General features: G+C 34.5%; 1 protein-coding gene across 1 annotated transcript in view; it reads left to right on the top strand.

Moving 5' to 3' along the window:
* The window catches only part of LOC142987179 (uncharacterized), a 74,320-nt gene that overhangs the window by 1,323 nt on the left and 57,210 nt on the right, over positions 1-15,787 (top strand). The window lies entirely within an intron of this gene.

Here is a 15,787-nt window from a genome sequence, read left to right as displayed (position 1 = left end):
GGAGATGTTTTAAAGTACCCTCATTTCCCAAGAGTATGATTTCATCCTTTAAACCATTCCTCTATTCATAGATCATACCTGTCCATGTTCGTAGGTCATGTTCTATTTGATATCAACTCTCATTATCATAGATTATTGATATCTGTAGAGCAATCGAATAATACTTATCTTGGACAATAACGAACAGTGGACGCTGAGATAGTCCCGTCTCTCTTCTGTTTCATACACGCGTTTAATACGGATCATCGTATGTTATGGACCATATTGAAAAGCCTTCTTTCTTTTCTTTATCGTATGGTTAGTCGTCCACCTAGTGTCAAAGTTGTTCAAGCCACCCGAAGGCCTTTGACGCTGCTTGACGACGGTTTTCGTAGCTGAAAATACCGGGAACGACTTTCTCAAATACCATTATGCGGTCACCCATCTATGGAAGGACCGCGCCAAGATTAGCTTTAACCACAGACCATTTACTGATCGGTGAGGGCAAACGGCTATGGGCGCCTCATGAAAAGCCTAAAAGACTATTTTTCAATGTTTTTTTAACTAAGTTAAGTAGGAATTCACTGAGATTTCCTAGATTTTGACTACCATTTGATTGTCCTAAATGACAAGGCTGAATGTCGCTATTAATACAAAAAAAGAAGAAATCGGACTTAAATATGTGGTAAAAATACATGCGCAGTTAAATATAAACTTTAGTCAATAGACAGTACAAAGTGCAATCTATACGATAACCGATTAATTAGCCTTCGATGTAAAAATAAAACGTGACCAAATTTAAAATACATCGTCGTGTGTATTTGTGTATTACAATATATTACCCTACATTGATAGCGATGAAATAAAAACAATAGTTTGTTATCAAAACAGTATTTATTTAAAGAAAGTTACGCCGATAAGGGATTTACGTCTGGTAGTAGACGTGTTTTTTTGGACGATTTAGGATTTTCAATACCTACCTAAAGATGAATGTACTATGTAGGTAGGTACCTACATGCTTATGAAATTCAAGTCTACGACTTCTTTATAAAACCTTTCTCGATCATATTGTAAATCAGTGATGTTATTGAAATTCCACATCCTGATATGAAGTTTGCCGTTTAGTAGGTAGTTTACCGAAAGGAGTGTTTGAACAAAACTGAAAAAATCTTTTAAACTAGTAAGCATGGCCTTGTTTCAAAAAGCTAGGTGCGTAATAGAAATTTCTTCTCCCTTTTCTTCTATTCTCCCCAGACTTGTTCAATATTTTAGGTTAGTCCTATCTTATAACGTACTTAGATATTCTTGCTATTTGTACCTATTACTTGCAAGTGGCAGTCTATACGTCTACAACCAGTTTTGCACTTTAAATTTTTATCACACATTGACCTGCTACGATCTACTTTTGCATTTTTCACAAACAAAACAGCTAAAAACTTTTAAAATTACCAAGGTTAGACATAAAAACCGTAATTTTTCTATTAATAGTAGCCAGCACGTTTTACTATAAACTTCTTATACGACATCAACATCGTCTGAATGGAGTAGAAACACTTATAAAAACTCAGCGACACACATATTGTCGCGCAACATCCGTTGTACTGATAACTTGATAATTCTGTTTGTTTCGTACACCGAGGTAATAACACACTTGTATTATAGGTATACAAGACAATTACTGAGTTTTGGTATTGTCATAAGTGTATATGATCAACTAGCTGACCCGCGCAACTTCGCTTGCGTCACATAAGAGAGAATATGGCATAATTTTCCCCGTTTTTGTCGCATTTTTCGTTGCTACACCGCTCCTAATAGTTGCAGCATGATGTTATATAGCCTAAAGCCCTTCTCGATAAATGGTCTCAATTCAACTCAAAAAATTGTTTTCAATTCGAACCAGTAGTTCTTGAGATTAGCGCGTTCTAACAAACAAACTCTTCAGCTTTATAATATTGGTATAGATTACCTAGGTGACAGTTACCACACACAATTTTAAACCACAAAATTTGCTCCTTTATGAGAACAGAAAATTGCAATCTGCATGCTGTTACTACAACAGTCATAGCTAGCAGAAGCTTTTGAGAAGTAGCTCGCAAGAGCAAACTTCAATAAGAAGACTATCATGTAACTATTCTGATAACTATTGTAAGGACAACAATTTCTGGAAGTTAATAGGGATATCTTAAGGTGGACTATTACAATTGTGAATTAATACAGCCTCGAATTTATTGAGAAGAGATTCACCAGTTGTTAAATATAATAGGTACCTACTGGTTATTTTTTGTAAATATTTACTTCAGTGGTTCTTAGTCATTTACAAATCAAGATTAATTAGGGACGGTTTTTAGTAATAACTCTAAAAGAAAAATGTTCCCTTAGGCGAGAAATATTAATGACTGTTTTCTAGAATCAAGGGAAACAAGACACGGGGCCCATTTCTGGGTAAAAATAATATAATAAGATACTGACATATTTCCTGCTCCTAATTCCTGCTACTGAGTATAAAAGCTTAAAACTGAAAGTACCTAGTTATTCACGGCCATTATTTCATAAGCCTTTGTCTAAATATGTTAAAGAAAATGTTGTTTATGTCTAACAATATTTTTGTACAATGTTTGTAAACCAGACAATACCTATTAGATGAATATAAAAATAACGAATACCGAGTATTGAATTTCGCGTCCTAATTGGGTACTACGCGGTTCTAAGAATATAACAAGAGGATTATTTTGTATCGGAGTCAGAATAACAAACTGCCCACGAAAAATGATACCACCTACAGTTTAGAGTAAATACAGTATCTAGCACACACGAGTAAGTATCATTCACAAATCTGCGAGTCAAAACAATCCAGTTCCGGAATTACACGAAGTGCGCACTTCGCCCAACGCTTTCCAGATTTCTAACTCCATTGATGTTAAAGACTCAGCTCCAGTCACAAAAACAAACAGTATAATTATAATTGATGGACGCAATAACTTTAAATATATTTATTTGACGGGTCCATAACGATCAATAATATCGCTATAATTACAACTTCAAAGGGATTTTCAGGAACGTTCGGTTCCGGTTGAGTGGTCGAGAAACAAACACGAGTGTTTAGTTAGTTGTCGTCGGGTTAGCCTCTTCATCAAGGTATTGATAATATTTGCGGGCGGTCTGTGTTACTAATGGGCTAAGAATATGAACTGTCGTATTCATTTACAGTAACGAGATACGTTCAAAAGCAACGAAACCACTAATTCAATTCAGAAGTGGTTAATTGTCATATCTCGCACAAAGAAACCTAGTACCTAGTAACATATGTACTATCAAACACAAAATTACAGAAGCCAATTAGTGTCGAAAGGACCAAAAACACTTATACGCTTTAAAATACAGTAGCTCTTCAAATAATGTCATATTAAATTGTACGCAGATTCACGTTGGAGTGCTATTCTGTTTAATCAATCTGAGCAATCGTACTTGAACCTTTTTTCGCGCAATCGCGGACCCCGCCTCCGTAGAGGGGTCGAGCGATTATTACCCTCATCTCCCAATTATCACAACATCGATATAATAATATTTCATAATCATGACACGACTGCGTGCCAAATATTGTGACTATCTTTTTTATAACGTTTTCAATATTATTAATAGTCGGTTTTATCCGAATTTAGTACGTAACACTATAATATTCTGGTTCGTTTGTAGTGTTATGTAAACTGGTGTACGTGTAGTTATTGTAAAGTAGAAGTTAGTAAGTTTGTTTTAAATAAGACGCGTTGTCAGTGGAGCGACCCCCGGTTATCAGGCTGTTATCTGGGAGAGCTATCGGGGGTCAGAAGTGGCGGCGCCCGCGCTGTTTACCGCTCCGATATGCGCACGCGACTGTCATATGATGTGCTTACTAGTTCACACCGAATATTCACCTGAATGTTTGGCCATTGACACCGCTAATTATTCAATTTGCGTATTATGAAATCCGATGTTTTGTTTTCAGACATTTTGTTTGGAAAGTTGATAGTTTACGTTGGTTTCGAGGAAGTTTTGCGAACGTTGTTGTAGAACGATGACTTGTAAGCTGTTATGTTATGACTGGGTGTTAAGACTTTAGACTTTACAATAACGTTACTTGTTAAATATCGCGTCACTTCTACCCATTTTAAAGATTACAAGTAAAACACAACGTTTCTATGTAATCTGTTCAAGTTAATACTGTCCGTCCACACTTATTTTGAGTGCTTAAGTAAATATTTGATTAGAGCGGAGTGCTCCGATTATCCTTGTATTTCGGAAGCTTTAACGAAGTTGAAATACTTAACTTATTTGAATGCTTTTACTCTTTTATGTTTTTTATACGATGTAATTTTTTGTTTGCTTCATCCTGGAGAATAAATATCTTAAACCTTTTTTCATTTTTATAGTTTTTTATAATTTTAGCAAGGCAAGTACTTTTCTAAAGTATTGAGAGTGGATTGAAGGTTCAAGGTAAAGAAATTACGTGATTTTTCTCTTTGAAAAATCGTTATACAATATTATGTAGTATAGTTTATTAACATATTTTCCAAACCGCCTGATTCCCTCCCACGGAGGCTCAGAATCACAGCACTGTCACTCTTAATTAGGGTGCGTTCACAAAACTGACAAGTTAATATCACCGCCCTAAATTATACCTAAGTACTCTCAAGGGAATGAATAATTATCAAAAAAATCATGTACAAAAGGTGCTTTACAAATGTTATCTGGTATCTAATTAAAAGCATAAAAGGGAAGCCAAAGATAAGATAAGTAATTTGGTTTCGCCATGAATGGAGAGTCGTTGACCGTTTAAATAGGTCGATATGTAATTAATTTTGCCTTTTGTATGTGTATTATGGAATTTTAATTATTATGTTCAGATCTTCAGGTTGGAGAAATGTCTCAGAATTTGTAAACCTTTTTCTAAACCTTTGTCGTGGTATAATATCAGGTAATTTGCGGTACTCTAAACTATCTATTCTGATCCAAACAATAACTTATCAAATTTTATTTGGGTAAATAAGAATGAATTTACTCAATTAGAAAAATATTTACTCAAACTGAAAAAAAAGGTTTATTATCCTTAAAGATAAATGGATCACGTAAAATAGACTAAAAATAAGTAGAGCTATCGACTCGTGTTGAAGGAATGTTTTAATATACTTACAATGACTTTATACATATAAAATTATAAATCCAGCATATAAACGTGTATATTTATAGTAAAGCGAATTTTATCGACTTAAATTCCAATTGAATAATATTTTCTTTCTTTCATTGTCTGTATTATAATTGGATCTCCAATAGGATTCATATTTGGTACATTATTCAGAGCTTTTTTATTTGATTGGCGACTTTTAAGGTTTCGTAATCTAAAAACTGTATTGAAATGAAAATTATTATATCGGTAGTTGATGTTGTCGATTTAGTAAGGCTTCGTAAGTTAAGGTTATTCTTGATGGTTGTAAAAACACCTATAACATTGTAAGACACCCATAATCCATACATTTCTTATAGGAAAAACAGGAGATATCGTTTTGCCGAATCTCGCTATATGTATAAGGGAAAACTGTATCAAAATCTGTCCAGAATATATTGAGTTGGTCGCGTTGAGACGATGGAAATAACTTTTTATGATATACAGTGATTTTAATCATTTGTTTTGATACAAAATGTTAATAATATGTGCTTGAATCGACCTACTTTTGAAGGTTAGATGCGCATGCGTCTACATTTAGTATAAATAAATATAACCACTTAATTTTCGATGTCATAACATTGTTATTTAGGATTCTTATGTTCCATTTCTTGATTTTTGTACATCCATTTTTCGGATTGCTTTCATGTCCAATGTAACAAAAGGCAAGCCTATTTTCACTATAAAGCTTTCCTCGGAAACAGAACCCGAGACTTATTGATCAACAGTCGTGCATTGCCAAACACTTGACATGCACCCTAGATATTATATTAAATCTTGAAAGGTTACATAACAACATTCCCTCTGTACAAAAATGTCGATATTAATATTCAAATACATTTTCGTAGAATTGCGAACCCATAGAAGTTGTTCGTATTGTCCGCGTTATATGATTTTGCCCCCGTAACTGTGTAATCTGAATCGATTTCAATCTAAGGCTATACCTATATAAGTCTAAGTTAAAGTCTATAACTTAGGAGAGATTATAAACTAGATTTTTTTAATTGATCAGAATCAAACACACAAGCTGCTCAACGCAAACCTCTGCTATTAATGTTTTTTCTGTTTTTGCGTCTAGTTGAGATTCAAAAAAGTATTTTTTGAAATTTACGTATGTATGCAGTCTGAGGTTTGTCACGAAGTTGTCTTAAGAGACTTCTCTTTCCACTTTCAAGTAATCGGCCTAGCCTTTCTGCCAGCTATGTTAGAGTCTCACCGGTTGCAATTTAATACCAGAATTTTACATGGAGCGACTGACCTCTATAACCCAATTACCTGGGTTATAACACAATACCCCTCGATAAGACTGGTTGTCAGGCTTTCAAGCTTCTGACTACTGGCAATGACTGTCAAAAACTTCAAAAATGACATCTGGGACCTGTTTCCACTTTCAAGTAATAACCTTTATTCCTACCGTATATATTTAAGTCAATATACTTATAAGTTGTCTAAATCTCAGTACGTTATCAACACAGGTTATACAGGTCAGATCGCAGCTGCTCCGTCGAATTGATATTCAAACGAATCTGGTTAAACTAAATTGTGACCCCGATGTATTTCTGAATAAGGTTAGGAACTACTTGTAACTTTATACATTCAAATATACCACTCTATTTTCCTTACAATATTTTTACATAGTTTTTGAAAAGGGTCTGATTATGTAACTGTATGAGCTGACTCTTTTACATTTACCGGGAGCAATACTACTCTAAAAATCGCTAAGGTATGCTCTCTACTTCAAACTTAATAATCGCAAATAATGGTCTAAGTCTAATATCTTAACAAGCTCCTCATATTGTGTTCTTCTTTCGTTTCTCCGTTTTCGTTAGAGAGTTCTTTATCGAATTAACGTCTTAATTAAAAATTTGGTTCTAAACGTCCCGTATCTTTTGCTGTCTGCAACTGATTCGTGTCTTTAACTGTACCATTGTTTAAACCTTACATAACTTCTACTACAAATAAAATGTTAGTAAATTGATTTCGTAACCGAGAATTTAGCGTCATTATTAACGCACTCCAAATTTGTTGGTAGCTATTAGCACCTGCTAGTATGACTGAGGGAGGTCTAAGTAAGAGGTTTTTAGTGGGTATTAAAATACTTCCGTGTAGAACTGATGATTTCTAGTTTTTGTTATAATATTGTTTTTACTTTTTAGTACCATAAAATGTAGTAGACACAGTTGAAAGGTGCATTGCATATGTTAATATTTTGAACTATAAAATGTATAAACAAACCTGCCATGAACATTCTAGCTAGTAAAAAATTACAGTAGTCTCGTATTGAATCTTGTGCCCGTTTATAACCCAAATTACAGACGTTGGTGTCTAATAAACACATTATTTAATCATCTTACACATTAACTCGTTAATAATAAACGTATTAAATTGGTGATTAGGGTATGGGCTATTGTGCTTCCATCAAAACAGACCTAAATTCTTCCCTTCGAAGAAAATAACTCTACATATTTTATCAAACGATGATTTAGGAGAATAACCTTAAGACTCTTACCTCTTCTAACTTTTGTAGCTTTAGTGCCTTTGAGGATAACAAATACATTGCCAAAAAGGTTTATAAAAAGTATATTTTCAATGTGTTAGGCCGGGACTCCACCAAAGCGGAGACGAGACGAGCGGAGAGGAGATGTTTTTTAAACAACCAATAGAATTGACTTATTGACACGTCTCCTCTCCGCTCAGCTTCAGTGGAGATCGCTGTGCGGAGATGTGTAATATTTGTATGTCGCGATGGAAGCGGAGATGTGAGCTGTGCGCGGACGACGCGCAGTGGAGACGAGAGATGTGAGCGGCGTGCAGTGAGCGATGTCACCCTCCCTCCTCTCGCCAGCTAGCAACCCGCAGAACCCCGCGCGCGCGCCGGCCGGCCATCTTGCTAGTACCGTGCGCGCGAGCACACGCTTTTATCGCACAGCACACAGCACACCGCACACATCTCCGCTTTGGTGGAGTCCCGCGAGCTGAAAAACATCTCTTCTCGCACAGCACACAGCACACCGCACACATCTCTGCTTTGGTGGAGTCCCGGCCTTATTCTATTCCATACCTGGCCGTAATCTTTAAAGCTGGCGTAATAGGGTCGGGTAAGGAAATAGAATTGTAACTGAAGCTATTTACTCATAATGATATAATCTGGTGATATAATGAGCTTGTTTAAGAGATATGAGGTAAATGTGTCAGGATTACTTATGTATATTGATGGTACTCTTGGTTTTAATCGTGTTATGTATAGCACGAGTGATGCTTCACTTACTTTGGTCATAATGGTGATGTGCTAATATTAATTTAGACTTTTTAGGACATCATGTGATTTTCGGTAAGATTTGTGGTTGAAAAGGTAAATAATCTGTTTGACGAATACAAAATACTGTAACCAACTAATATGATCATTGTTTTTTGTTTACATCGATAGTCAAGTATCATAGAATAAATCGAAGATCTCAAATTTGACTGAATCTTAGCGCTGAAATAGGAGCAAATAATAATAGGACCCACCAAAAAACTAATTGAAATTGAAAAGAAGACATTCTCATGATGCCATCAGTCCCAAAAAAAGAAAGAAGATTAGTTGTAATTTGTAAACGTTAAACTATACGCAAAATATGACTTACTATTTTTTATGAAAACAGACAAAACTACTTCACAATACATACAAATATTCTTCCTTACAAATCAATAACCTAGCCAACGCGAGATGAACAGTGCAGTACCACGTGCTAACATAAAACATGATATTAATAGAAACATGACGGCTCTAGTATATGTTTTGATAGTAGGAACAACTGTTAACATATCTACGATAATAGCATCTATGCTATCCACACTACTGATACTAGATAATTAGATGAAGCTAGACTTTTACATTGCGATAATCTTGTGTCTGTTATATTGTCCAACGTGGTATGAAAATACTGTGTATTCACGTGGTGTGAAACATGCTAAATGTAACGAATTTTACTTCCAACTGTGCTTTTGCTAGTAACTGATTTTTTCGAACCTAAACAATTTAGCCAATGGTTTATACGGTCGAGTCAGGTCAGTAATTTTGGTTATATACGTACAATAGTAATTCTGAAATATGTTAAACTTCAAATAGCTAAAGATTTAAAACAAATTAAGTTCAATGTTCTCAGGAAACGAGCGTGTGAGATCATAATATTTCGCTATCCGTCTGTAGAAATCAGGTTTGCTAAACTTATTCAGTTGTAGACGCAGGGTTCAAAGATCATCCGTATTTTGCCACATTGTACCGTGAGCATTTCATTAAATCGACACGTGATACTCAGAGAAAATCATCAAGGTACATTACTTGCTGACAGGCTCATGTAAAATCACAACCGTCATAACTGTGGATGACAGGCATAAGTTCTATGTTGTATTAAATTATAATAACATTGTGATGTCAACAATGACTCTCGAGGTCGTCAAATTGCCCCTATTCTAAACGTAACTGACCAGTAACTACCTACTGCAAAAACGTTTATGTATGTACATACATAAACGTTTTTGCACGCACAATATTTTTCTATACTGTAATAAATCCAATTAGCAGCTTACCTTCTTAGTAAACAAACATAAAGACAGACCATTATAATAAATTACCTAGGATTAACTATGCTGTTTAATGAACAATGTTTCTTAGAAAGGTCAAAGACTTTTGATTACGTTTAGCATGAGACTTAAGTCAATATTTTGAACATTAGTCGCTAAATAAAGTCATTTAAATAATGCTTTGTAACAGATAACAAATAATACGCACATTTAAACTCTAAAATTAAATAAATATTGAGTATTACAGGAAATTTGATCACGGAATGCCCCAAGGGCGCAATATTGGACCTGCATTCACCTCATCACCTTTAGTTAATTTAATCGGAACATCAAGAAAAGGTTTTCTTGCAGCATAATTCTGAGAACTTCCGTAAGCGATTAGATTCAATAAGGAAACATGAACAACGACGGTAAGGTAAAAAATCTGTTATTCAATGACTTCACTATAAAAACAACAGGTAGCGTACTCATTGCATACTTAGTTAGCGCAAACTGCTAAGCTTTATGAAATAGTTCAAACAATTACATCAGGAATACTTTGTATATTTTGAAAGATAATTTTAAACGTTACACAACTCACTGATAATATCATTTCAGATGTATTTCGTTTGTTTTGTTTTTGATTCCTATCTTGTACTCTTAATTAGCACTGTTAGTTAGATAACCTTCTTGTATTGTGTCTATATAAGCGCCTAAATATTCAATAACCTAAAATTAAAATTCATGACGTTCGGCCGAACTTTAATGAAGGTTTTAATGAACCTCTAAAATAAATTTATTTAAGTGAAATGACCTGTAGTATACCAAAGTAGTTTCACAAATCAACGTTGATTATCACAGAAATACCGGTATCATGTAGCCATAATATTTATTTAAAGTGCACGCTAGAGAAACTCTCGACCCTAAAACAAGACGGTCGGCCAGTCGCATGTTTAAATTACCTCTTAATCATTCAATCTGGTGCGAGATGCGCCCGCGTCGTTGTCGTCAATAGGACTGGTCGCACGGTTTGTCACTTGACTATCATTACGCAAGCTACTAACGGTCTCAAATACATGAATACTGCATATACAAGCTAATTTGTAAGTAAAATAAGAGAAATATTTACTTATGCTGATTTATAAAGATCGTTTTCCTTGTATGAGAATAATTTTGTTAATAGAATTTGAAGTAGAAGCGAGACTTCATAATAAATGTAATTTCCTAAATTAACATCAATATAATAATATTGTTAAACTTTATCGAAGTATACAAACTTTGTTCTCGAATCAACTTTAACGAGATAAAAAGTTGAGGAAAAACGTCAAGCTTCTCGCTATCAACATTAACTAAGTTACGCTAATCACCATTAGTAACTTCGTTGTTGTCACAAAATGATGTATCGCTGAAGTAGATCTAATTTTGTTTAATGATTTATTTTCAGCTACGGAATGCGGACGAGTCTGAAGTCTTGTGATGGATCTATATAACAGTTTGCTCACAACTATTGATTCTCCATCTCTCACTAATTGATATTTTCAGCGGGCGTGTAAAAGAGACAGCTAGCGTTTTAGCGTGTTGCCGTGAAACGTGCGCAAGCGGCGCGTTCTAATCAACCTTGACCTTGTAGTGAATCAAGCTATCGCACTCTTAAGTAATTTGCAATTGATACAATAGCCGTTTACGAATACAAAACTTGTTATACCGAGCCTACACCAATATTGATTGCCTTGGAGCCTCGGACGACCGTCGGAAAAACGAGATATTTCTTAGTTTTTTATATATTACGACGTATTTAGAGGTAGGCTGGTGGTACATTTACATATCGTGGAATGTAATTCGCGACGGTCAATGTAGGACTGGATTGACCTATCGTTTATTCGATAGAGGCCAGTAAATGACTATGAAAATCTGTTCTTTATTAATTTGCATCTGAAATTAAGAATGTTGACTCCTCTAAGCACTTGTCTAGTGATATCCTCTTGTGTAAAAATAATATTTCATATCAAATTCAAAGTTCATTTGTGGGTAGCGACCTTACTTGCAATTAACCTGTTGACTACCAGTAATGTAAACTTTAATTATCGCTATATAAATCACAATATTCACTCGAAAATCAAATAGTTGTCGAACTAATCCTGTTTTGTTGCATAGCAACGGATCAAGCCCCTAATCGTGTCGAATTGAGTCGATTTGTCCGTGTCCCGAATTAAACCGATTTTCCTACCTTTGATGTTCAGCGAGGTTTAATTACTTGATACAATAAACTACTCGAAAAAGGAATAGTTTAGAGTATTCGCATTAATATCTAATATAAAATTCCAGGATTTCATAAACAAATAGAAAATTAATGAAAATTGTAAAACGATAGGTACTTGTGAATTTAGGAATTGCGAGAAATTCTAGGTCTCAATCAAAATGTGACAGTTGATATTTTAAAAAGTACTTAATTTTCTTAAGTTTTAGCAAAGGGTATCGTGTTATAACTCAGGTTACTTGGTTGTGGAGGTCTGACAGGCAGTCGCTCCATGTATAATGGTGGTATTGCTGCATCCAGTGAGACTGGAAGCCGACTCCAACATAGTTGGAAGGGAGGGTAGGCTGATGATGTTTTCTAAAAAAGGATTTGAAATTGAATTGAAAAAACATCGTGGCTAAAATTAAATATTGTTTTAATGAACAATTGTTAAAAGTACCATCAAACGTAAATAATTATTTACATGTTCAGGTAACCGTGCAAGCGTACGAACAAAAAACGGGATTACGTATATATTATCACGCGCACGTGTTCTGCCACGTCTGCCTTTGTTTACATGCTTCATTATGTTTTCATTGAGGCCGTTTCGGGTCGCGTTTTATTGAATGCTAATGGTCAATTGTTACTTTTCAAATCGATGTCCGCAACAGTCTAATAGACTTTAACAGCACTGATTTATTTTCTGCCTTTTTGCTTCGTCGTCTGCATTTGCGTCTTGTTTCAATACCTCAAGCATTGTAAAAACATTTCTATCTCTGGTTTTTATTGAAGAAATGTACCCACGCTTTGCTATTTTTACAAGTCTCCCATGAGGTAAGATGATTGATTTATTTTAAAAGAGTGTCCCAAGACCATGACATTTGACCTGCTGTTCTAATTCTATTTTCTTTACTTTATCATTTAGTATAATCATAATATCAAGAGGTATTTCAAGGAATGGTCTCTTATATACTACACTATTGTGTTTATATAAGAGACCTACTATACACTATTGTGTATATGTGTATATGTGTATATGTACGTACATATGTGTGTCTTTTCTAATGATATCAAGATCAACTTTCTTGCCCGCAGGCACATAAATATCGTCATTCTCCCCAATATCGGGTTCTAATTTGTAATATTCCACCTAATTAGAGTTCCAAAACAATAATTACTTATTTTCGCCTCCCAAAATGAATAACAACAAAAACAAATATTTGGTTTGTTCCTTATCAAGTAGTTAGTCATTATTTTCTCATTGTTATTTGTTTTTTCAATGTTTTGCTTTATACAAATAGCTTGGACTGTATTTTCTTAATAAACAGTATGTATCTGTTTACTCTTTAACCTTTTGTTGGTAAATTGAAATGTTGGTTTCTGTAGTTGTAGTACTAGTCTAGTCAGTAGTTGTCTAGTGTACTGATTTCTTTAAAAAACTGCCTTTGTCGTTATTACTGCATCAAATTTAAACTTTAGAATGTTAGGCCTTTATTCCTCGGCGTCAACTCTTTAGTGCTCTATATATTATGTAGTTCCAATATTATCAAACAATTCTACCTATGGTCGTCGACATACTTATGCCAATTGTTCCCACGCTCAATGCCCACTCGTGGATGTCAATTGTTTTTCAATCCGTTTCCTGCTATTTCAGTATAATATCAAAAATTATTACCTCTAATATTAGTTTCGAATACCAACGCGGGTGATTGGGTAAATATTCTATTATGAAATTAATTAGAAATCGTCATAAGGGCCTGTCACCTGTCTTACAAGCTGTCATGTGAATTAAAATCAGTGAGTGAAGTTTCACAACATTGATAAATAAGTTAACGGTTACTTGTTTATAACTTTAAGATCTCGTTCCGTTGAGCCCCGGCCGGTGCAGTTGTACTACAGAATGCGGTTAATGTGTCTCTATGAATACGAAATGATGAGGAAAATAACACTCACTATATTTAAGAAAGTGTTTATGATACTTAAACAAATTGTCAAAAAAACACGAAGGTTTACGTCAATCACGCGTATTTATAGCTTTCAAAGAGATTGGCAATAAAGAAAAATTACGTTTAGATTCATTTCTAGGGCTTCGATTAGAAGATCATTGGAGGAAAATTTTATTCTATTTTTGTTAAAAAGCCAAGATTTCTTTACAATATAAGCTGGGCTTTGTTCATTTCAATGTTTAAAAGAATGTAATGAATGTAAGAGCAGTGACAACCGACTGGTATAAGTTGGCACCTCCTGATTCGAACCCGAGGCATCACGCCAATGACTTTTCCAAGTTTATGTGTGTATAAGAAATAACTATCACTTGTTCTAACGGTGAAGGCAAACATCGTGATGCCTGAGAGTTTTTTAGAACAGCTCTTGAAGGTATGCAAAGTCTCCTATACTTTTCCAGCGTGATGGACTCAATGCCTAACTCTTCGCTTATTAAGATGAAAGAAACACTTGCCCAGCAGTAGGATAGTAATGGGTTAAAATGTTATTAAAATTTAAAGAATGTAGTTATAAAATTGTTCAGTCTTGTGATTTGTATTAATAAAAGTTTAATGTCCATGAAACGATTGCACGGTGCCACGTGCTACTGCGACCGACATTAAATCCTGCAATATCATACAATTACTATGATAACAATACTATAGTCGTTTCAGTAATATGAAATTACATATTGACCGCGCAATCACGTTTATGTTTCACTGAAGAATGGAAATATTATCGCTACTTACCTGACTCTTGAAAACCTTGTTACTGAATAATCGTTTAAACTTTTAGGACTTAAATTCTAAAAGGACACATGTCTTGTCATTGTAATGTGAGATATGCCCTTTTCAAAATTGTATATTTTATTGATTAACGCCTCTTGTGAAGAGTTTGCAAGTTAGTTCAAGAGTCACGTCAATTGGTTTCGTCTTGTCTTTCATAGACTAGAGGTTATGTTATATTTCTATACATAACTAAGACTTGGAACTTTAGTAGCTCTCCTTTAATATTACTTAGTTATATTTCTCTACATTAGACGACGTCCACTTCACAATTAGTGACTGTGGTACTTATCATTACTTGGACGAGAAAGCCATCTGCGTCAAAATCGGCTGTCCCAAAATATTTGCCGGTGGTAGTGTGACGTCACTCATATTAAGTCTGTAGTAATTCATCAAGCAAGAGACAATCGCACCGGCAAACCTAACATGAACGGTTTAGTTTTACTTAAACTAAACCACATGACTAGTGTCCTAAACCGTTATCGGTGTTTGTCTTACTATCGAGTGCGTAGATACAGAGCGTTTGATAACGATACCGTGTAGATACTACGTCGCGACTGCGTAATAGATGACTGAACTGTGCTGATACGTTGTATTGCATCCTTATTTCAAGGCCTTTGTGGTTTAAAGTTACATATTTATAATAATTTGTGTACTCCATAAATTATTGCCTGATTTCCGTGTGTTACCGAAACAGTAGTCTAAAATAGATGTCTGCTGAACTGAAAAATTCAAATTAATATACACAAACACTAAGGTTATTTAACTAATTACTACTACTATTTTCAGCATAGATATCATGTCCTTAACTGCAAGATTAAGAGCCAATATCAAGACTTATGGATAAGTGTCTGGTAATTTATCCGATAGATAAAATTATAGATGAAAGGAACTGTCATTATTCCGTCTGATAAGTCAAACGCTACTTCAGAAATTATAAATAACAAACTACAACATACATATTGGGAAGATTTTTATAAAAGTGTATTATTATATTATCTATCTAATCATAAGAAGCGAATCATCACATGTCTTCCTTAGTTTAGGTATACTTACTTAATT

Source organism: Anticarsia gemmatalis, chromosome 3 (genome assembly GCF_050436995.1).
Source record: "Anticarsia gemmatalis isolate Benzon Research Colony breed Stoneville strain chromosome 3, ilAntGemm2 primary, whole genome shotgun sequence".
Lineage (NCBI taxonomy): Eukaryota > Metazoa > Arthropoda > Insecta > Lepidoptera > Erebidae > Anticarsia > Anticarsia gemmatalis.
The sequence above is the reverse complement of the archived record's forward strand: the minus strand, read 5'-3'. Positions and strand labels throughout refer to the sequence as shown.